Here is a 23,899-nt window from a genome sequence, read left to right on the forward strand (position 1 = left end):
CCTTCACAAAACTGCTTCTTTGAGAACAGTATCTATGATGTAAACATGGATTGGCATCTCTAGAGAAGCAAACAATTTTTTTTTTTAAATAAAATTTTATTAAAGAAAAACAGAGCATATCAAGCAATAAATGGACAAAAGGATACAAAAGACATAAGAGACAATTCGGCCACATATATGTTGAAGCTGGAGGATCTTTAAAGAGCAGCCCTCACCCTAACTATCCCATGACAACAAAAATATCAAACAATATATGAATACACAAGGACAAAAAATGAAATACATTTCAGCCACATGTATGTCTATTTCGAAAGATCCCTAGGGGGCAGACCTCGCCCCATCTATCGCCATGTCTGCAGTAGGAGAACTGCAGATCTCTCCTCTGTATATGTTCCACGGCCCCCACTTCTTGTTACACTTTTTGTTGCAGGTTCTGAATTTATACACGGTTTTCTCGGCCAACATAGCCCTGTCCATCTCTGCCACCCATCGGATCACAAGCGGGCGGTCAGGAGAGCCCCGGTGCATTGCTATGGAACGTTTAATAAGGAGGCACCCTAGGGCCAACCACTGGTGTTCTATGTCCGTCAGGTCAGTCGCCTCCCAAACATTGAAGATCCCTCCCCGGGGAGTGAGTGGAATGTGTTTCCCCAATGCCTCCGTCATTTTCTTCACAGCCCCTTGCCATAGGCGCTGGATCACCGGGTAGTCCCATAAGGTGTGATAAAAAGTACCTATCATGCTGCAGCCACGCAAACAGTTAGCATCGGGGCGTCTGCACAATTTAGCTAGTAGCGGGCCGGACATGTAAGCTCTGTGGACTATTTTAAGCTGTATCAAGCGGAAGCGGTGGCAGATGGCAGATTCCCGTGGGGACATCAGCGCCGCCAACCAGTCAGTATCCTCTAAGTCGCCCACGTCGCCCACCCACTTGAGGTGCAGAGCTGGAAAGGAATCAGGTAAATTGTTACAGAGCTTGCGGTAGGTACAGGAAATTGCCTTAGTCAGAAGAGGTTCAGAAAGCAATCTGTCCTCTAAGGGTGAGGCTTCTGGGAGGGAGGAGAGGTCAGGTATATTTGTCTGGATAGCATGTTTAACCTGGAGGTATCGAAATACCTCCCTGTGTGAGAGTGTGTGCTTCTGTTGCAATTCTGGGAAGGATAGAAGTTTCCCTTTGTGCATCAAATTCCCTATGGTGGATATGCCAATAGTATCCCATCTGTCAAATCCCGGCTTGAAACATAGGAGCCCGAGACTCTGCGAAGACCAAAGGGGCGTCGCCCTAGGGAACCTGTTGGACCAACGAAGGCTCTTAGTAGCGCAACGCCATATGGCCACCATCTGTTGCATGGGACCTACATAGCGATTATAAAGCCCCCAGGTAACTCTCATGCCCCGTCAGATAGCGTTCGAGATGGAATGCTGGGTCCGTGGGTGTACCGTGGATCCACTAATTAGTGGCCACCAGTTGGGATGCCCAGTAATACAGGAGCATATCAGGTAGAGCAATGCCGCCAACGTACCAGCCGTTAGTGAGTTTACAGAGGGTGATGCAAGGTGCCTTGCCGTCCCACAGCAGTAGGCACATTTTTCCCTCAAGAGTGGAGAGAGAAGCAAACAATTTTAATGAAAAAATAAGAAATCATTCTCTTAACTATGCTTAGCTCTACGCTTATACAATTTTGCCTATGTAGGAAAAATACCTTCCTAGTCCATAAATAGGTAATACGAGCACCATGTGGACAATATTTAATTTTTTTAGTACTTCGTCTCAGTAATCAGCTTCTGAACCGCGGTCTATTACGTTTTTCTCAGTGCTTAATTTTTAGTAACCTTTGAGATATAAATTATTTTTGTTGGCATCTGCAAATTATTCCGCAGGTGATTGGATTAAGTGTCACGTGTCACAAATTCATACCTACCCTGAAATTGTGGCTGCATAACTGCTTTATTTGATAGGCCATGTAAAAAAGTGTATTTCTCTCAACATTGCTTCAAGTGGATAAGTTACAATGTGGACCAAACTCTGACAGACGGTCAAATCTTCAGGATTTAATGTGTCAACTAGGACAGTCAAATCTCCAACGTTAATAGAATCTCATGGTGATGATTAAATCAGCATTGCCCCTTTGAAACTCTCATAGATAAGAGTGCCTTATCTGTAGTGCTTTCAGGCTGTTGTGGCGGAGTCTCATCTTTTCTCGTGGATGTGAGTCACTTCTCCCGTGTAATAATAAGGATGACTGGGAGCAAGACCACATCTCTGTTGTTTCATTACACTCATAGATGACATTCAAATGGTCAATGTTTCAGTAAACTTATATAAGAAGGTGTGTGAAGCAATTTCTCCGGATAATCTGTGAATCACTGCTTACTAGCCTGTATCCAGCATATCAGTGGCTCAGGTAACATTCATCTCCGATTAGATAATAAAACCACTACCTCTGGGTACTTTATGCAGTGTTAGCACATTTTGTACATTCAAGGCTTACTTTAGGAGGTAGCATTGGGCTATAAACCTGGATGCTTTATGACACAGTGATAGAACACAAATACAATTTTCTGTTAGGTCTTTTACTTATACAATCACATTATTAATTTAGTGGGGTAACAAAGGTAGTTAAAGCAAAGATACAGAGGAAGTTCAAAAGTTACCATTACTAAAATTGCATGGGCCCTGTTGCCAGTGTTAATCTACAGGAAAAGGGCTTGGGTGTCATCACAAGCATATGTCAGTTTTCCCAGTTTGTACACAGTCAGTTTATCTGAGTCAGAGACTGGGGCAAAGATTCAGACAAAATGAAACAATGCATCACATTTGAAATTGGATCACTGACTAAATATCGAAGGTCAAAATATCGCAGCAAAAATATTGAGGACAAGAATATCGACATCCTATCTACATTAAGGTAAGTACAAAAATATCCCCCCAAAAATATCGATGTCAAAAATATTGTTGTTAAAAATATCATTTTTTATTTAAGTTAAAAAAATAATGTAAAATAAAGTAAATAATAAATGTAATTAAAATAAACATAGTTAAAAATATTTTTAAATGCTTAAAAATGATAAGTAATATATATAATTTTAAAATATATTAAACATATATATAAAATATATATATATATATATATATATATATATATATATATATATATATATATATATATATATATATATATATATATATATATATATATATATATATGTATTCACTGAAAAAACCATAGGTTTCACACCAGTTATAGTTAGCAGGAAGTTTTACTCGCATAAAACCATTGAAATTCCCACGTTATAGTTAGTTGGACTCACTATAACTTGCGCGTGCAATGCACTGCTGATGACGTCACATATTACATCACTCATGACATGGTCAGTGACATCACTCATGACATCACTGATGACACCATCCAGTAAATGTGTGTCTTTTTGAAAAATACATTTGTTTTATATATGTATATGTAAAAGTTGATGGAAGAATAAATGTTTAAATAAGTGTCTAAATGGATGTTTTTTTTAATAAAAATTGATTAGTTAACTGGCTTATTAAGTGTTTATTAGTGAATACATATATTAGTGAGTAATGTTTAAATATTTATATATATATGTATTAGTGTTTCACTTTGTGTCTAAGTGGCTGCATGGGTTAGTGAGTAGGTACATGTGTAGGTATATGGGTTATTAGATGTTTTTTTAGTATCAGTATTAGTGTTTGTATGGTTTCGTGGGGGTATTACTTATCACATAGATGCATGAATGACTAACTCTCTCTTTGTATGTGTTTTGAAGACAGCATATGTGCAGGACTGTATGGGTCGATGAGTGTGTATATGTGTGTGTTAGTGAGTGAATGACTGTCTCACTAGTGTCTTTATCAATAACTACATATGTTTTAATCTAGTATATGTGAGTATTGATGTATATAAGTGAGTATATGTGAGAGTGAGATTTTGAAAGAGTTCCTGTTTAAATAATTAGGTGTTTCTATAAGTGATTGTTTAAGAGAGTAAGTATGTGTAATTTTCCTTAGAAGTAAGGTGGTAGTGTGTGTATAGCTGTATATGCAAATAAATGGATGTTCAATAGTTTACTTCCATGTGTGAGTATGTGTGAGAGTAACTTTTGGATGACTGTCGGTGTGTAACAGGATGTATAGGTGAATCACTACATATGATGAGTGAGAAGATGTATGAGTGACTATATTGAACTGTTGGTGAATGAGTGGATGTGTATATGGATGGTGGAATTATTGAATTGTTTGTTGTAACTGGTATGGGTATCTACATTTTTTTTTTAATTTTAATTTATATTTTTCAATATGTGTTTCATGGGTTACATTACAGTGAAATTAGGTCTGTCACTCTATCACAAGGATGGTGTAATCAGTGATGTCATGAGTGATGTCACTGACCATGTCATGAGTGATGTAATATGTGACGTCATCAGCAGTGCATTGCACGCGCAAGTTATAGTGAGTCCAACTAACTATAACGTGGGAATTTCAATGGTTTTATGCGAGTAAAACTTCCTGCTAACTATAACTGGTGTGAAACCTATGGTTTTTTCAGTGAATTTCATAGGTTCTTTAAATGCTAATTCCTAACTATATATAGGTGTCAGAACTCCAAGCATACCTTGTTAGTAATCACCTTGACTGGACTTGCGCGGGAGCAGAGATGATTAGGCTCAGGAACTAGATGCCAGTACCCGAATCCCAAGAGACGATGGTGGCAGGTCAATAAGAACCTCCCCACATCATCCTCCGGGAAGGGGGTGTGGATAAAATAACAAACAGAGAAGAGACTGGTCCGGAAAGTTTCCTCAGACTACTTCCTTCAGGGGCGTCTGCGTATTGGAAACCTGGAAGAGGAGCACACCATTAGTTTCTTCCTTCCTACGCTACTCTAACTCTAATGATCTCGGGTTCAATCTAAAACTCACTTAATATTTTTCCGGACCTTGCTTCTCTTCTATGGAATGAGTTGTTTGTTTCATCTAGTAGTTGCGGCTGCAGGGAAGACAAGGGCGAATGGGTTACTTCCCTACTACTGCTATTCTATGGTCACCCCTGATATTACCTTTTTCTAAATATACTCACTTGACTAATTACTTGAGAACGCTGCTTCGGGGGTTCTGTAAAGTTGTTCTAAGTTGGGAAAAAAACTTGGACAGGACTTTACTTATAGATAGTCTTAACACCAGCAATGACTCAAGGAGGAATGTTCTGACAATCCTTGTTTCCGACTTTTACACAAAGTTCTAGAAATGGTTTCTCTACCCCTTTGCCATTCAAGTTCTAGGAAAAAGACCTTTCGTTCCTTTTGTCGTTCTGTCCTCAGATCGGAGTTCTCGATTCTCTTTGCTCAGGATTCAAGGAAAGACCTTTCTCATTTCTCCATTTACTTAATGTTCAAGAAAGGGAATTGCTTCTTTTCGGTAACACAGGATTTAGAAGTTCAGAGTATGCACTTGACAAGGTTAATTATAACACTTTGGATATCTTCAGTTTGGCCAAACACTAGTTATTCGACACTTAGCTCTCTGTTGTTGCCTGACGCTGTTGTCCGTTGAAATTCTCCTACTCCACAGGAATACACCTTAACTCAGGATCACACTTCGACGATTCTTCAGAGGTTCACTCGACGCTGGAAACTTGGGCTTGGGAAGGGGGATTGTTATTACGCGTTTGAATTAACACGCCGTAATAACGTTTCCTCGACACTCGCGATAACCGCAAATGGAGTACTTTAAAACTGGACACTTTAATCTAAGGATTCAAGGGATTCGTCAGAGTACGCACACAGGTTCTTCTTCGCTAACGGTTCAGGTGAAGTGCGTAGTTTCTAGAACTTGCGTCCCGCTCATACTCTCCGCGCCAAAACGAGGCTTAAACGACTAGAGCGTCAACCTCACCGCACCACGGCACAGTGGCAGCCATTTTGTCTCTCCAGAGTCGGACTCTCTCCGACCATGATAGCTCTGTGGATCTTCGGGCTTCACTTTGGGTCGAGGTTAAACCACACACCATTGTATTCCCATGACGGGTTCTGACAGTACCCCCCAACAAGGCAGGCTCCTTCCCTCTGGGCTTGGAGGGGTAGCGCTGGTGAAAGGAATGAACCAATCTGGGAGCGCGAACATCTTCTTCCAGTTCCCACGATCGCTCCTCAGGTCCATAACCCTTCCAGTCGATGAGGTAGTACAGTTTCCCTTTGGAAAGCTTGGAGTCCAGAATGTCTTTTACCTCAAACTCCGTTCCCGTCTCCAGGTGAATTGGCTGAGGGGGTGCTTGCATCCTCAGGTCTGCAGAAGTTCTCTTTAGCAATGAGACATGGAAGACAGGATGAATCTTTAGCCTAGGAGGAAGCGTCAATCGATAGGTAACGGGGTTGATTTGTTTCTCCACTGGGTAAGGACCAATAAAGCGAGGTTGAAATTTTCTATTACCTTTTAGTCTCAGATGCTTTGTGTTCAACCACACCTTATCTCCCACGGACAGTGGAGGACCAGCGCGCCGTTTCCTATCCGCATAAATCTTGTACTTCTCCTTAGCCTTTTGCAGATTGTCTGTTGCCTGTTGCTGGATGTGACCCATCTGCGACACCAGGTCCTCGACAGCTGGGACTGCCGTTTCCATTTGTCGGATTGATGCGTTTGGATGTCGCCCATAATTCAAGAAGAAGGGGGAGAAACCAGTGGAGCTGTTTCTTGCATTGTTATGGGCGAATTCCGCCGACCACAGGTAATCGGCCCACTGGATTTCTTCCTTCAGAAGGAAAAGCCGAAGATACTGCTCCAGTTCTTGGTTCACCCTCTCTGTTTGCCCATCTGTCTCTGGGTGATAACTCGTGGAAAACCTGACTTCTGTACCTAGACCCTTCATGAATGCCTTCCAAAAGTGGGATATAAACTGGGTACCCCTATCTGAAATGACCACCTTAGGTATGCCATGGATCCTGACTATTTGGGAGTTAAAATGATCTGCTACTTGTTTAGCTGATGGGGTCCCTTTTAATGCTATGAAATGGGCCATTTTTGAGAAAGCGTCTACAACAACTAGAATAGTGTCATAACCTCTACTCAGGGGTAAATCGGTAATGAGATCAAGAGTTACAGTGTGCCAGGGATAAGGAGGGGTGGGCAGGGGTTGCAGGAGCCCTTTAGGTGCTTGTCTTTCAGATTTTCCCTGCGCGCAGATCTCACATGCCTTGACATATCTCTCAATCTCTGTTGACATCCCAGGCCACCAATAGTGTCTCTTTATCAGTTCTTCGGTCTTGTTCTCTCCTTTGTGCCCCGCCAGCTTATCATCATGACACTCACGCATCACCTGTTGCCTCAATTCTGTTGTAGGCACATACAAGGCCTCCCCTTGATATGGCAACTGACGAATGATCTTCCTGTCAGGGTTTTCTTTAACCCAATTTTGCTTGTCCTCCGGACTCATGCTTTCTGCTATGGCCTCTTGGACATTGACCGAAACTGTGGCTCCAATAAACTTGTTCACAGGGATGATTGGTTGAATCTCTATGGCCGTTCTCTGAGGGTCGATATCCAGTCTGGAAAGCGCGTCGGCCTTCCCGTTTTGCGCTCCTGGGCGGAAGGTAATTACGAAGTCGTAATCCGCAAAGTACAGGGACCATCTGAGTTGCCTTGGCGTGAGCGTTCTGGCGGACTTCAAGAACTTCAGGTTCCGGTGATCTGTGAATACCGTGACTTGATGCTGTGTCCCCATCAAATAATGCCGCCACTCTTTGAAGGCATCCTTGATAGCCAGTAATTCTTTTTCGGTGATGGTGTAGTTAATTTCCGCCGGAGTCAGCTTTCTGGATCGGTAAGCCACTGGATGCAGTTGACCTGTGCTCTTGTGGCGCTGCGATAGGACTCCTCCCAACGCCTGGTCCGACGCATCGGTCTCGACATAAAACGGTTCCGATGGATCGGCATGAAGCAGGACTGGTGCAGAAGTAAAGGCTTCTTTTAAGTTCTGAAAGGCTTCCTCGGCCTCCCTCGACCACTCGAACTTTATTCCTTTCTTTAACAGCCTGGTAAGGGGTAGGATCTTTCCGGAAAATTCTCTGATGAATCGTCTGTAGAAATTGGCAAATCCAATGAAACTTTGGACCTCTTTCACACTCGTTGGAGATTTCCAGGTGGTTACTGCCTCTATCTTCCGCGGATCCATTAAGATGCCAGACGGGGAAAGGACAAATCCCAAAAATTCGACCTGGGAAACATCGAAGGCACACTTCTCCAGTTTTACAAACAGTTTGTTCTCTTGTAGTTTTCTCAAAACTCCTTTTACCTGTTCGTGGTGTCTCGCCACATCGGAGGAATAAATCAAGATGTCATCAATATATACGATGGCACACTGGTCGATGAACTCCTTCAAGACATCATTAATAAAATACTGGAAGGCAGCTGGGGCATTACATAGCCCGTAGGGCATCACTTGGTACTCGAATAGGCCGAATCTAGTCCGAAAGGCCGTCTTCCACTCGTCACCTTCTCGCATCCTGACCAGGTGGTAGGCCCCTCGCAGGTCTAATTTTGTGTAGACTTGAGCTCCTTTGACTTGGTCTAATAACTCCGATATCAAGGGCAGAGGGTATCTGTTTTTCTTCGTTATCCTATTGATTGCTCGGTAGTCGATGCAGGTTCTCAAGTCCCCTTCCTTCTTTGGCACGAAAAATAGGGGCGACGAGACAGGCGACTGTGAGGGCCTGATGAAACCATTCGCCAGATACTTGTCCAGGTATTCTTTCAGATGTTGGTGTTCCTTCTCGGTTAATGCGTACACTCGACTGCATGGCAAGTTGGTTCCGGGTTCTAAATCAATCTTGCAGTCGTAGGCTCTGTGTGGAGGTAACATCTCAGCTTCCACTTCGTTGAACACCCCTTCGAATTCCTTGTACACCTCCGGGACCAGGCGGGTGTTTATGGCGCACACGGAGTGCTCTACAAGACTCAAGGCATGAGCTGGATTTATTTCTTCTCCACTATCCCTTGGGACAAAACAGTTCTCACAACAGTAGTTCGAGTCCATGTGAACGGTTCTGGAACTCCAGTCAATTGTGGGGTTATGCTCCGTGAGCCATGGTAGCCCAAGAATTAACTGAAACTGTGGAGCATCGATCAGGTTGAACTGGATCAATTCACGATGACCCTCTGCGGTGGTCAGCTCCATTACCTCTGTATGGCTTACGATGGGTCCCGACGATAGGTTAGTTCCATCCACGGCGCGGACTGGTTCACTTTTCTCCTTTTGAATGGCTCTGATTCCCACCTTGTCCGCAAAACGCAAGTCACAGAAATTTCCCGTCGCTCCAGAGTCTACCATGACGGAGACTTCGGTCAGGACTGTCGATCGGAACATCACTCTCATAGACAGAATCAGATGTGGAGCCGCCGCTTGTAGGGTATTGGCCACATGGTGTTCTTTTGGAGTTTCTTCAATGATCGCACCCACCCGTTCAACTCCAGCCACAGGTGGTGCCGCTAGTTTTCCTTCGGCTTGAAGGTTCCTTTGGGTTTCTTCGGACAGTTTCGGACAAAATGCCCACTCGAACCACAATAAATGCACAGGTTGTTTGTTCTCCTTCTTTCTTTTTCTTCTTTCGTTAGGGGGCCTCGGATGGTTCCGATCTGCATGGGTTCTACTCCGGAGCTTCCTTCTGAGGTTCGTGTTCCCTCTGAACGCGCCCTGTCAAATCTGGGAACGGCAGTCCGGAAATCTTTTTTCTTTTCCCCTCGCCGCTCTCCTTGACGAAAATCTATTTCTAGAACTAAATCGATGAGGGCCGATATCTCCGTTGGGCGATTTGGAATTTGGGCCAACACGTCCTTCAGCTCGTCTCTCAACCCACGATAAAACACTGCTGCTCGTTTGCTTTCTGGCCAATCCGTCTCCACCACCAACTTGTTAAACTGCGCCAGATATGCTATTAGGTCTCGATTGCCCTGTCGTAAATCTAATAATTCGTTGTCCACAACTTGGGAGATCCTCCTGCGGTCAAATATTCGAAGAAACTCTTGTTTGAAATTTTCGAAGTTTCTCAACAGCGGGTCGTCTCTGGTGACTAGAGGCATGGACCAGGCCGCTGCGTCTCCGCTCAAATACGAGAGAATGAAGGCTACTTTGGACTGCGCGTCAGGGAAAATAGATGGGCGGCACAGGAAATGCAAGGAGCATTGCGAGAGAAATATCTGTGCCTTCTGTGGGTCTCCATTAAACCTTTCTGGGGCGGCTAGGGGAATAACTGGGGACAGGGAGTGTATGACTTGTGTAGTTGACCTATTTGTTGCTTCTAACACTGGATTCATGGCCTCCCACTCTAAACTACTAGTTCTGTGCAACCTCAGGGCTAGCTCGGCCGTTTCTTTCCGGGCGTTCACTACCTCTTGTTTTAAATTCTGATTTTCTTCCCTTACTGCTCCCAGTTCCTTGTGGATTGCGTCTAGGATTGTCCCTAACGATTGTACATCTATTCCTTCGGTCATCTCTGCTCAGGTGCAAAAATTACTTGGGCACTTCACTCTGTCAGAACTCCAAGCATACCTTGTTAGTAATCACCTTGACTGGACTTGCGCGGGAGCAGAGATGATTAGGCTCAGGAACTAGATGCCAGTACCCGAATCCCAAGAGACGATGGTGGCAGGTCAATAAGAACCTCCCCACATCATCCTCCGGGAAGGGGGTGTGGATAAAATAACAAACAGAGAAGAGACTGGTCCGGAAAGTTTCCTCAGACTACTTCCTTCAGGGGCGTCTGCGTATTGGAAACCTGGAAGAGGAGCACACCATTAGTTTCTTCCTTCCTACGCTACTCTAACTCTAATGATCTCGGGTTCAATCTAAAACTCACTTAATATTTTTCCGGACCTTGCTTCTCTTCTATGGAATGAGTTGTTTGTTTCATCTAGTAGTTGCGGCTACAGGGAAGACAAGGGCGAATGGGTTACTTCCCTACTACTGCTATTCTATGGTCACCCCTGATATTACCTTTTTCTAAATATACTCACTTGACTAATTACTTGAGAACGCTGCTTCGGGGGTTCTGTAAAGTTGTTCTAAGTTGGGAAAAAAACTTGGACAGGACTTTACTTATAGATAGTCTTAACACCAGCAATGACTCAAGGAGGAATGTTCTGACAATCCTTGTTTCCGACTTTTACACAAAGTTCTAGAAATGGTTTCTCTACCCCTTTGCCATTCAAGTTCTAGGAAAAAGACCTTTCGTTCCTTTTGTCGTTCTGTCCTCAGATCGGATTTCTCGATTCTCTTTGCTCAGGATTCAAGGAAAGACCTTTCTCATTTCTCCATTTACTTAATGTTCAAGAAAGGGAATTGCTTCTTTTCGGTAACACAGGATTTAGAAGTTCAGAGTATGCACTTGACAAGGTTAATTATAACACTTTGGATATCTTCAGTTTGGCCAAACACTAGTTATTCGACACTTAGCTCTCTGTTGTTGCCTGACGCTGTTGTCCGCTGAAATTCTCCTACTCCACAGGAATACACCTTAACTCAGGATCACACTTCGACGATTCTTCAGAGGTTCACTCGACGCTGGAAACTTGGGCTTGGGAAGGGGGATTGTTATTACGCGTTTGAATTAACACGCCGTAATAACGTTTCCTCGACACTCGCGATAACCGCAAATGGAGTACTTTAAAACTGGACACTTTAATCTAAGGATTCAAGGGATTCGTCAGAGTACGCACACAGGTTCTTCTTCGCTAACGGTTCAGGTGAAGTGCGTAGTTTCTAGAACTTGCGTCCCGCTCATACTCTCCGCGCCAAAACGAGGCTTAAACGACTAGAGCGTCAACCTCACCGCACCACGGCACAGTGGCAGCCATTTTGTCTCTCCAGAGTCGGACTCTCTCCGACCATGATAGCTCTGTGGATCTTCGGGCTTCACTTTGGGTCGAGGTTAAACCACACACCATTGTATTCCCATGACGGGTTCTGACAATAGGGCCTCAAACCTATGAAATGTAATATTTTTTATAATGAATCCTTTATTGTATATTTATATAATATACATTTTTTTTTTGCCCTGGTGCGCTCCCGGTTTGCGCCCCGGTGTGCGCACTGGAAAGCGCATTTTTTCGGAGCACCCTGGTGAGCCTCCCGTTAGCGCTATTGCCGCGAACAAAAACATCATGACGTATCGCATAGCCGCGTCCGCGTAATACGCACGGCATAAGCGCACCCGGAAATACTCGAGCGAATACGATCGCGCAACGTAATCATCTGACGCGCTTACGTGACGCGCCCGGGGGCGCGTCGCGTAAGCGCGTCTGGTCATGTGACCTAAAAATAACACTTTTCATTGGTGCAGAACAGTTTTGGTTTCTGAATGATGAAAGCCCTGGTCATGTTACCTGAAAATAACACTTTTCATTGGTTCAGGACAGTTTTTTTTTCCAAATGATGAAAGACCCCACCTTTTTTCCTTATTCTGACTTTGTCCTTTGACTGAGGAAGAGCTGTTTCAACATCTTTGTGCAAAATGTTGTACTTTAAAATGGCTACAGTAGCAGCAGCAGCTGGAGCATCTGCACCACCACCACCACCACCAAGAGGACCACCACAACATTACATTGGTGGTCAAGAAGAGGAGGAGGAGGAAGGAGGGAGAAGGTGGCTGCCAGAAGACAATACCCCATACAAGCCAAGGCCACACATTGTATGGGAGTTTTTTTCTATCCCAGAGGGCAAGAAGAAAGTCAATGCGCCCAAGGTGACTTGCCTAATCTGTGACATGGAACTTTCAAGGGGGAACCCGAACAAAAAATATTCTTTTGGTAATAATACCATGATTAGACACATGCAGCGCAAGCATCAAAACAACTATTCTACTGCAGAGATGAGAGAACTGGCCAGTAACCCTCCCCAATCTTCAACCACCACCTCCAAAAGAAAGCAACCCACTCCATTGGGACCAGAGACAAGGGAGACAATCCCTTGCATACAACCACGGTTTGGGGAATACAGAATTACATGTATTTTTTGTGGTAAGACCATCTCCTATGGTGAACAGAGCATCAAGCTCATCCTCCTTGCTGGTGACAACCACAATTGCCCCAAAAAACCCTAATTTTTTACTTTTTTTTGTTTTTGGCTCCAGTTGAGCCATTTTCAATTCCCTGTTTTTTGTTTCTCCCCATAAAAATAACAAAAAAATATAAAATAGTTCATAAAAGCCAAAAAAAGTACAAAATGTTCAAAAAACATTAAAAACATATAAAACAACAAAAAGAAGAAAAAACAGTTCTTTTTAGAACTACCTCCAATTTATAAAAAAAGGCTAGTTTTTTTAAAACTCAATCATTCTTCTTTCCCCATTGTACGCTCCCCGGTACGCTCCGCGGTGCGCGTACCGGGTGCTCCCCACGCGCAAATCGAATAAAATAAATAGTTTTGCCCCGCGGGCCCTTTTATAGCCTCCACATCAAACCTAGGGGGCCAGGGGGGGTCTACTCTGCCCCCTTATGGTCATTTCCCCCTTTGTTTTTGCCACCTCTTGTGTCTCGATCCTACCGAGACACAAGATGGCGCCGCTCCGGACTTTTTGGAATGTTGAAAGACACCCGAGAGCCAATCAGCTTTCCGCGCGCGAACTCGAGTAGCGCGCTGGTTAGCACCCCGGTGCGCGTCCCGGGGCGCGGCCATAGATATATATATTTTTTTGAACCTAACTTACTCATAATCCACTGGAGCACATATCTTGAGACATAGCAAAGGCACATCGGGCTACCAGTCGTTAATCGACGACAATTGTTTGACATTCAATACACGTGTAAGAAGGTTGTTTGAAAGCATTTATGATTATTAGCTTTTTGGTTTAGTTCTCAACCTTAAGTAATGACCTCGTGTATATTTAACACACTACTGGTCTTAGAGTGTTGACATAAAATGAAGGTGTATAGTAGTACAGTCCAATAACAGGCACATTCCTATTAGCCAATCTTGCCGTGGATCGGCCATGGCGGTTCCTATCGCTAGAAACCGCCGAAAAAACCCTCTTGGTGGTATCTCCTATGGTGAAACCATTTCTGTCGAGATTGGTTGGGTGGCCCTGGAAATGTGTCTCTAGGCTTATTTTCCTAGGTGAATGGCCAATTCTTCCCCACTGTTAAGGCCTGTTGGAATTTTACTATATATATATATATATATATGCATACTTATTAATAGGTTTTAATATTGATTTTAATCACTTATAAATGGTTATTTTTTTCTATAAATACATCCATACACATAAAACAATAATATAAATAAAAATTAAAAGTATATATATATTAAACAATTCAAATAATTTTTACTCTTTTTAAAATTATTTATACAGTATATTAGCTAAAATAATACAGAAAATATTAGATAGTGGGAGAAATAAAATTACTATTCCAAACCCAGTGACTGCAACAGTAGGAAAAGTGTTGGATAGTGTAGGGGTAAAAATTAGCCCTGGGCGAAGAACTACGCTCCGTTCGCGGAGTTTGCGGAGTTTCGGCAACTCCCCGCTCCGCGGAGAACGCGAAGTTGTCAAATACTCCGCAAACTGCTGCGTAGCGTAGTTCTCGCGCGCTCAATAGCATTTTCGCGTGCGCGAGGATGCTTGTCGGTAAGATTGAGTTGCCGAACACGCAGAAACTGCAATCTGGCACAGAATTACTCGCAAACACGTTAGTAGTGACCGGAAATAAGGGGACGCGAGCGGGCGGGACAAACCTCCTGGGTAACTTCGCGCGCTACACATCCCGAGCATGCAGGCAATCAATCAATCAATCAATCAGGATATTTGTATAGCGCGCTACTCACCCAGAGGGTCTCAAGGCGCTTGGGGGAGGGGGGTCCGCTACTGCTCGAACAGCCATGTCTTGAGTGGCTTCCTGAAGCAGAGGTGGTCTTGGTTCAGGCGGAGGTGGATGGGAAGGGAGTTCCAAGTCTTGGCTGCCAGGTAGGCGAAGGCTCTTCCTCCCATGATTGGTCTTCGGATGCGTGGCACGGCGGCGAGGGCATGGCTGGTCGATCGTAGCTGGCGGGTGGGAGTGTAGAAGATCAGGTGGTTGTTGAGGTACCTGGGGCCCAGGTCGTGGAGGGCCTTGTGTGCGTGGGTGAGGAGTTGGAACGTGATTCTCTTGCTGACGGGGAGCCAGTGAAGGTCTCTCAGGTGACCGGAGATGTGGCTGTGTCGGGGGATGTCCAAGATGAGTCGTGCGGAGGCGTTCTGGGTGTGTTAGAGTCTTTTCTGGAGTTTGGCTGTGGTTCGGGTATAGAGGGTGTTTCTGTAGTCCAGTCGGCTGGTGACGAGTGCCTGTGTGACCGTCTTCCTGGTTTCGGTGGCGAGCCATCGGAAGATCTTTCAGAGCACGCGTAGGATGTTGAAGCATAATGATGAGACGGCGTTGACTTGTCTGGTCATCGAGAGGGAGGAGTCCAGGATGAAGCCCAGGTTGCGTGCGTGGTCCGTTGGTTTGGGTGCGCTGCCCATGGCAGAGGGCCACCAGGAGTCGTCCCAGGCGGAGGGTGATGATCCAAGGATGAGGACTTCCGTCTTGTCTGAGTTCAGTTTCAGGCGGCTGTTCCTCATCCATTCGACTACGTCTTTCATCCCTTCGTGTAGGTAGGTTCTGGCGGTTCCTGGGTCGTTGGTGAGGGAGAGGATCAGCTGGGTGTCGTCGGCGTAGGAGATGATGTTGAGGTTGTGTTGGCGTACGATGGCTGCGAGGGGGCTCGTGTAGACGTTGAAGAGGGTGGGGCTGAGTGATGATCCTTGTGGTACGCCGCATATGACTTCGGTGGCCTTGGATCTGTACGGGGGGAGGCGGACTCTCTGCGTTCTTCCGGTGAGGAACGTGATGATCCACTCCAGTGCCTTCTCTTGGATTCCGATGTTGCTGAGGCGCTGCACTAGGGTGCGTTGGCAGACCGTATCGAATGCTGCGGAGAGGTCCAGGAGGATGAGGTCCGCTGTTTCCCAGTTGTCGAGCAGGGCTCGGACGTCGTCAGTGGCTGCAATGAGGGCGTTTTCGGTGCTGTGGTTGGCGCGGAAACCGGACTGCGAGTGGTCGAGGCTGGTTGGGCGAGCGCAATTGGTGATCCACTGTGTGAGGTTGTTGGCTGCTTGGTTGGGGTCCGTTGAGCTGGCGGGAGGGTTCTGGCTCAGTGAAGTGGTGAGCTGGTCGGTGGTGATCTTGTTCCAGTTCCTGCGGGGAACCTGTTGCGGGTGGTGGTGAGTCGTGGTCTTTCTGAAGCTGAAGTGGACGCAGCTGTGGTCTGTCCAGTGGAGTCCGGTGGAGTGACTGAAGGAGATGTACTTGCTGGAGGTGAAGACTGGGTCAAGCGTGTGTCCGGCGTAGTGGGTGGGGGTGTTCACCAGTTGCATGAGTCCGAGGTTGGCGAGGTTGTCCAGCAGGGTGGTGGTGGTGTTGTCGTTGTTGTTCTCCAGGTGGAAGTTGAGGTCCCCTAGGAGGATGTAGTCAGCGGAGGCGAGGGCGTGCGGGCTGATGAAGTCTGCGATGTCTTCGCTGAATTGTGTGCGAGGTCCTGGGGGTCTGTAGATGAGGGTGCCTCTGAGTGTGGTCTTGGGGTCCGTGTGTATCTGGAAGTGAAGATGTTCGGCGGCTGTGAGGGTGTCGTCTGAGTTTGTCGTGATGCGGATGGTGTTCCTGTGGACGATGGCGATGCCTTCTCCTGTCTGGTTGACGCGGTCTCTCCGGGTGATCTTGTATCCGTCCGGGATGGCGACGGCGATGTCGGGTGCTGAGGAGGCGTTCATCCATGTTTCCGTGAGGAAGGCGACGTCTGGAGATGTGGTGTCGAGCAGGTTCCAGAGTTCCACGGCGCTCCGAAAGACAAAAACGGCTCGCGAACGGGTCAAGCAAGCTACTACGCATGTTCGCGGAGTTATGCGTAGTTCGCGGAGTGCAAGTGCATCTTCGCGTAGCTCGCGGAGTGCGGCTACGCGAACTACGCCCAGGCTTAGTAAAAATTACTAGTCCCACTACAGTGAATGCAACAGCAGGGACAGTGTTCGATAGCAGAGTGGTAAAAAATACTATTCCCACTCCAGTGAGAGCAACAGTAGGGAAATTGTTGGATAGCGGAGGGGTAAAAATTACTATACCCACTCCAGGAAGTGCAACAGTAGGTAAAGTGCTGGATATCGTAAGCGTAAAAATTACTATTCCCACTCCAGTGAGTGCAACAGTAGGGAAAGTGTTGGATAGCGTAGGAGTAAAAATTGCCATTCCCACTCCAGTGTCTGCAACAGTAGGGAAAGTGTTGCATAGCGCAGGGGTAAACATTACTATTCCCACTGCCGTACGTGTAACAATAAGGAAAGTGTTGGATAGCAGAGGGGTAAAAAATACTATTCCCACTCCAGTGAGTGCAACAGTAGGGAAATTGTTGGATAGCGTAGGGGTAAAAATTACTATTCCCACTCCAGTGAGTGCCACACTAGGGAAAATGTAGGATAGCGTGGGGGTTAAATTAACAAACTAATATATTTTTTTCAAATAACTAATATAATTATTGTTTAACAAAATAGTTATTAATCAATACCTATTAATTTAAATTAATATTTACTTAAATAACATTAAATTACTTCCCACCCTATTTCCCTATAAACACACAATGGCCAACCCGTAAATTTAGTTATCAATTATTCAATAAAAACTCAATAACCAATTAATAATGAAAAGTAAATTATTTAACAATAACAATAAATGAACACATATTAACTAATTAATTATATTTAAATTACTTCTCACCCTATTCCCCTATAAACCAACAATCCGATACACATTAAAAATAACATAATTAATTTACTTGCCAATTATCATTTAATTAAAATTAATTACCAATTAATAATTTATTTACATTAAATTAATTAGCAATAACAATAAAATAAATACAAATGAATACATTATTAATAAGTAATATAATTATAAATTAACCAATTAATGATTAACTATAACAATAAATAAACGCATATTAACTAATTAATTATATTTAAATTACTTTCCGCCCTATTCCCCTATAAACCCACTACACATTACAAATAACATAATAATTGAATTACCAATTAATCAATTAATTAATCATTGATTTACAATTAATAATTAATTTACAATAAATTATGTAACAATATGACAACAAACAAGTGGCAGATTTGCTAAATACGATCAGCACATCATAACAGCAACCTTTTTCGGCAGTAGCGCACGCGGTACGACGATGGAACTTATCAAGGCTCCAACCGTTGTGAGGACACAATAATATATTACATGTGGATGGAACCAGATTAACCACATGTGTCTCTAAGAAAACGAAAGGCTTGGAGGTATAATGCCAACCTGTTTTTAGACTACTTTTAGAACACATGCTGCTCAATTGAAAAGTTTCTCGCCTTGAAAAAGCTCGCGTAAGGCGAAAAGCGCGTCGGCTGTGAAAAGAGAAAAAACTAATAAAGAAAATTGTGGATTATCAGATACTGTGCGTTTCTATTGTGGACTGAAAGAATAGTGGTTGTACGGCAACAAGAGACTTTTGGATTAACAAGGCAGACTGCCTATTGGATAATAGAGACTAAACAAGGATGTGCACTGTTGTGTTTGTGATAAAATTATGTAACAATAACAATACCTAAAAATGTATAATACATTATTTATAATATAATTATAAATGAACCAATTAAAAAAAATTAATTGCCAATTAATGTTTATTAACAATAAATTCATTAACAATACCTGTAAATAAACATATATTACCTAATTAAATATATTTAAATTACTTCCCACCCTATTCCCCAATAAACCCACAACCCGCTCAGATACTCAAACACAAAATTTACTTTAAAAAAAAGACTGTTTTCTAAAAATGTTATACAAATTTTTAAAAATAATGTAAAAACTTTTAATAACACTTTTTAAACATACATATAAAATTCATAACACAAAAAAAGTATATTATTTACAACTATATTTTATCAAATTATATTATTTACTTCGATATTAAAAAAATCAATATTACTTACCTTAAATTCGATATTCTGGTCAACGATATTCTTGACTTCACAAAAGTCAAAACTATAAGTCAAGTTCACATTCAAGTCCAAGAATTTACTTGTGGGTGCCAAAGAACAGTTCATCAAAGTCTTTCTGATATCTGGTGCACCAATCACAGCATGGGCAAGATACCAATAGGGAGGGGGGGTATCTGTACTACAGACATGGCTTGTCACTATTTTCAGTTGCAGGGGTATATTAACCCACTGGATGCATATGCTCAGAGTGAAAACTGAGAACTGGATTTTATAGGTAGGTGCCTACTCAGTTTTATGTAGGTGGAACTCTGAGACCTTTGAAACAGTTCTAAATACAGGGTGACAGGCTGCAGACATTGGAACACTACTTCAATGCCTGGGGTAATGAGAACCAAAACTGTGAGGTCTTCTTGGATTAGAAACCAGGAGGAAAGGGCTCCACTGGGATCTAAGACAGCACCAGGAGGGTCTCAGACTCACCACCCTAAGTCCTAGAATGTGCATCTCTGGATTCTTTAACTCTTTTATTTCTCAATTCTGGCTAGCTGGGCTGCAGTGTCTTTATGGCTTGTGAGCAGCATCAGTGAACAAGACAGTGTGCTGGTCTTCTAAGTGAGTGGAGTAGCCCCTATCCTTCCCTTTCTATTATGGCTCTTTCTTCACTTTATGGCTGCAGGGCTTTTGCAGAGTCTAGGTTTTAGGTTCAAAGCAGCAGCTAAGATCCTAAAAAACCTTCTCTGTGCTGGGTACAGAGTCTCATTGAAGTCTTATAGTCTCCTTGAAGTCTTGATGAAGTAAAGATAAGGAGCTAAAGGGGCATTGTATTTATTATCCTGCGTTGGGGTTATTGGCTGTTTACTTTTTCTATTGGAAGTAGGTTGGATCTCCATTATGTTGTGACTTATAGACAAGCATCCCATTTTCATAATCCAGAAGGAGTGTCACATCTTCATTGTTTCAGAACTCCACGAGTTATGATTGACTGACTCATAGATGAGGGTCACATTTCCATTGCTGACAGATTCGATTGGAAGATGGTCACAAGTCCATTTTTTCAGGATTTCTAGATTGAGAGCACAACTCCAGTGTTTATAGACTTTTGTGGGAGAAGGGTAACACCAATACTATTTCATATCTTGCATAAAAGTTGGCCACCGCTCCATTGTTTAGAAAGGTTTTAGACATTGGCTGCATCTGTGATGTGGCATTTTCATCTCTCACCTAATGCTGTTGATTGGTAAGATGTGTACTTCCACTTCTACTGCTTACATTAAACAACATGAACTTTCCCCTTGTGTATTTGAAGTTCCGTTCAGTTAACTACGATTAGGCCTCGATAAACTTGTAGCAAAGTGAACCCATTATGGATGTGAGTACTAGGAACAAAGTGTGCGATTATAAACAATTCTCCCATAATCCTAAAGTAACTCAAGTGGCTATTATACAAGCTAAAAAGGACTGTCAATTTGCAGATCTCCGATGTGAACCCCAGCCCAGTTGCAATCATAGCAACACTAGTTGTCTGCACTTTTCTAAAAAATATTTTTTTTTTATTGAGAGTTCAAGAAAACACAGTAATACAGTATTACAGGGTAAAGTGTATAGTGCAAAACTTTTAGAGTATAGGTACTCTAAATATCTTACAATTAACACCATTGCAAAGAAAAAACATTCAATTTCTGAAAAGATCCATAAAGAGTAATAGATTGGCTGGATGCAAGAGGCGCACAAAATACAAATAGCAAACTGCATAAGTACGTAACATAGAATAGCATTGGCTTTGTCGTTTAGCCTGAAAAATTAATCTTTCAGGGTTTAGGTATTCTGTTGTCTGCACTTTGACCATTCGGTGATCTGGGCTACATAAAAGATTGTTTGATGTTTTTTGAAAAGTCTTTCTCAACAAGAATCCCAAATCTTTGCTTCTAGGAAATACTGGTGCTGAGGTTGGAGAACCAGACCATGCAGAGTCATCTTCAGGTGGCAGAAATCGAGCAACGCCAGGCACACAGTGCTGAGCATGACTACGAGGAAGTTGTGCACCTGCTGGAGGTCGAAATCACAGAGCTGAAAAGCAAATTGGCCGGAAAGAGAGCCACAGCCGCCCCTGAAAGCAGAGAGGTAAAGGAAGGAGAATGCAGATTGTCAATGTGGACAATGGTACGCCACCCACTGCATTCTAGTGCAGGTCAAGTGGGGGCTGGGCAGTATGAGATGCCGAACATGCCAAAGTTCAGTTAGCTCATATGTGACACATATTGGTTTATATCATTTCCAATGATTAACATAGCAAACCATAGGGTGCATGAAAAATATTGGGTATTCCTTTTTGCGCACTGCGCTGATTCTCACAAGTTGTAAATGGTTTGCATGCACTATACTAGTTGGTATATAGGAGCACTGGTTTGGGCTTAGCCAGCCAATATGGCAGACAGAACTCCCTAGTGCTCCAGCCATCGCCAGAAAATCACTCCCTATCCTGGCTGGTAGTATAATGGGGGAGACACTGAAAAACCCAGGTGGCTCCCTGCATCTCGCTGTCCATTAACCAGCTCACAAAAGCCAGCCTGGGTGATCTTTGGTGATGGGAGGCTAGCAAGGCTCATGTCTGCTGGCAACATGGTGACAGGCAGATACCACTAGAGTGGTCCGAGTCTAGGATGAAAAGATCTCAACCCTCTATGCAGACACTGGAACACGTCAAGACAAGCCATCACTGGGCGGAAGGCGAGAGCCCTTGGCCCCCTACACCTGGGCCCCACGCAGAGCTTAGTTTTATTCAATACCGTTATTGTGTCACACACGGGAATGTAAGGATCCTTGGTGGCAGGTCACGTGGCGGTGGACCTTGGACACACCCTGGCTGATGGTGTTTCCTGGCAACAGGCCGCAAACTCAGAGGTATGTCTTGGCAACTAGTGAGGTGTGCCAGCCGGTGGGGGTGTCCAGTGACTGGGAGGGGCCCACACAAAATAGGGTTGATGCTATAATTAAGGAATGGGGCAGGACAGAATGCGACCGGTGAACCAGATGGGGTCCTTGGTCAGTTAGCATGGAGGGGCCCTGCTTCACCACCTCACCCGACATTCATGGCGTGTAGCACGATCACTGAGGCACACGTACAACGCAGGGTGCGGAGTGGAGCTACCGAATGAGGCCTCAAGAATACAACTGCTGTCCACTCTGCAGCCAAGATGGGGCATTGGGGACTTAAGAGAGCCCACCCCTTTTGTCAGCCCACGCTGTACCTCCCTTCTTGCTTGAGGCAGGAGTGACACCTGATAGGAGAGCAGTTCATGCTGGGGACTTTGAGCAACAGGTGACAGTTCTGGGGATGACCCACAGTCAATGGCCCCTTGGAGTAAAGGCACCAGTAAGTGGGGGCTTCGCCCGACCGAGCACAGTCAGCACACCAGCACCATAATTGAGGCTAGTGCGTGTCACAGGGCAAGGAAAGGTGCCGGAGGGGGATGATGGCTCCTGACTAGTCCAGGAAGACATAGATAAACATAGACACCTGGTGATTGTTCCTGGTCACGTTGCCAAGCAGGGGAGGGGGGCACAGCTGGTGGGCCCGGACCGGAAGGGCTGGGGGGTCCTCAGCCCATCTAACTGGCCATCACTGGAGACCTATTGGCCTATAACGAGTTCATGAGGCTTGTGTCAAGCTCGCCAACCCCCTCTGTCACCATTGAGGCATGTGGTTAACTGTTAGGGGCCGGGCCCAGACTGGTACACTGCTCCTGCTCATACATTAGGCCCTCTCTACCCCCTCCCAGCCCTCCCAGGCATGGCATGAACCATCTGTATGTTCAGCTGGAGACAACAGTAGCGGTGCTCTTATTTATTTATTTTATTTTTATTTTATGCAATTTATTGAGTGCACAATTACCCATGGGTGTCTTGGCGCTTTGACAGAAGACTTAAGGTTAGACCCGGGAAATGGTGGAATCTAGTGATTAAATAGCCAGGTCTTCAGCTGCTTCCTAAATGATAGTAATGTAGGAATGTTCTTAAGATCACCGGGCAAGGTGTTTCATAGTTTAGCCGTGGATACTGCGAAGGATCTGTCTCCCCAAGTAGCCTTATTGGTTTTGACTACCTTCAGAAGGTTAGCATCAGCAGATCTGAGAGTGCGTGATGGTCGATAGGGGCAAAGGGCATCTTTAAGAAAAGAAGGCTCTTTTTCATGAATGCTTTTGAAAGCAATACAAAGGGCTTTGAATTTAATTTGCTGTCTGATCGGTAGCCAATGAAGTTTGCGAATGATATTTGAGATAGGTTTAAATTTGGGTGTGCCCGTGACGAGTCTTGCAGCCGCGTTTTGGACCAGCTGAAGTTTATTGACTACTTGTTCTTGAGCATTAAGCATGAGGGCATTGCAGTAGTCGACTCGGGACATTAGTAAAGTTGAAATCAAAGTATTTATGGTGTTTGAGGGAAGGTAAGGTTGAAGTTTTTTGATCATTTTGAGTATAAAAAAGGAGGCAGAAACTATTGAATTGGCTTGATGAGTGTATGAGAGTCTGTTGTCAAAAATTACGCCCAGATTTCTAACCTTGGTGACAGGGTTAGGTGGGGGGCCAAGGTCTTGAGGTCACCAGGTGGGAGACCATGCGGGAATGAGTTTCCCAAACACCATCACCTCGGTTTTGTCCGAATTTAGCTTCAGACAGTTTGAGTTCATCCAATTACATATGGCAAGCATTCCTTTTTGGATGTTATTAGCAACTTCCATTCCATTGTTGTTAATGGCCAGGACAAGCTGTGTATCATCTGCGTACGATGTTACTGCTAGACGAGGAGCTTTAATGACCCTCGCCAAGTCCGCCACATAAATG

General features: G+C 44.1%; 1 pseudogene; it reads left to right on the forward strand.

The window, feature by feature from the left end:
- Positions 1-21,299, forward strand: part of LOC147685425 (syntaxin-binding protein 4-like) — a 1,115,687-nt pseudogene extending 1,094,388 nt beyond the window's left edge.
- Positions 21,300-23,899: the final 2,600 nt, after the last annotated feature.

The sequence above is a fragment of the Lissotriton vulgaris genome, chromosome 10 (assembly GCF_964263255.1).
Source record: "Lissotriton vulgaris chromosome 10, aLisVul1.2, whole genome shotgun sequence".
Lineage (NCBI taxonomy): Eukaryota > Metazoa > Chordata > Amphibia > Caudata > Salamandridae > Lissotriton > Lissotriton vulgaris.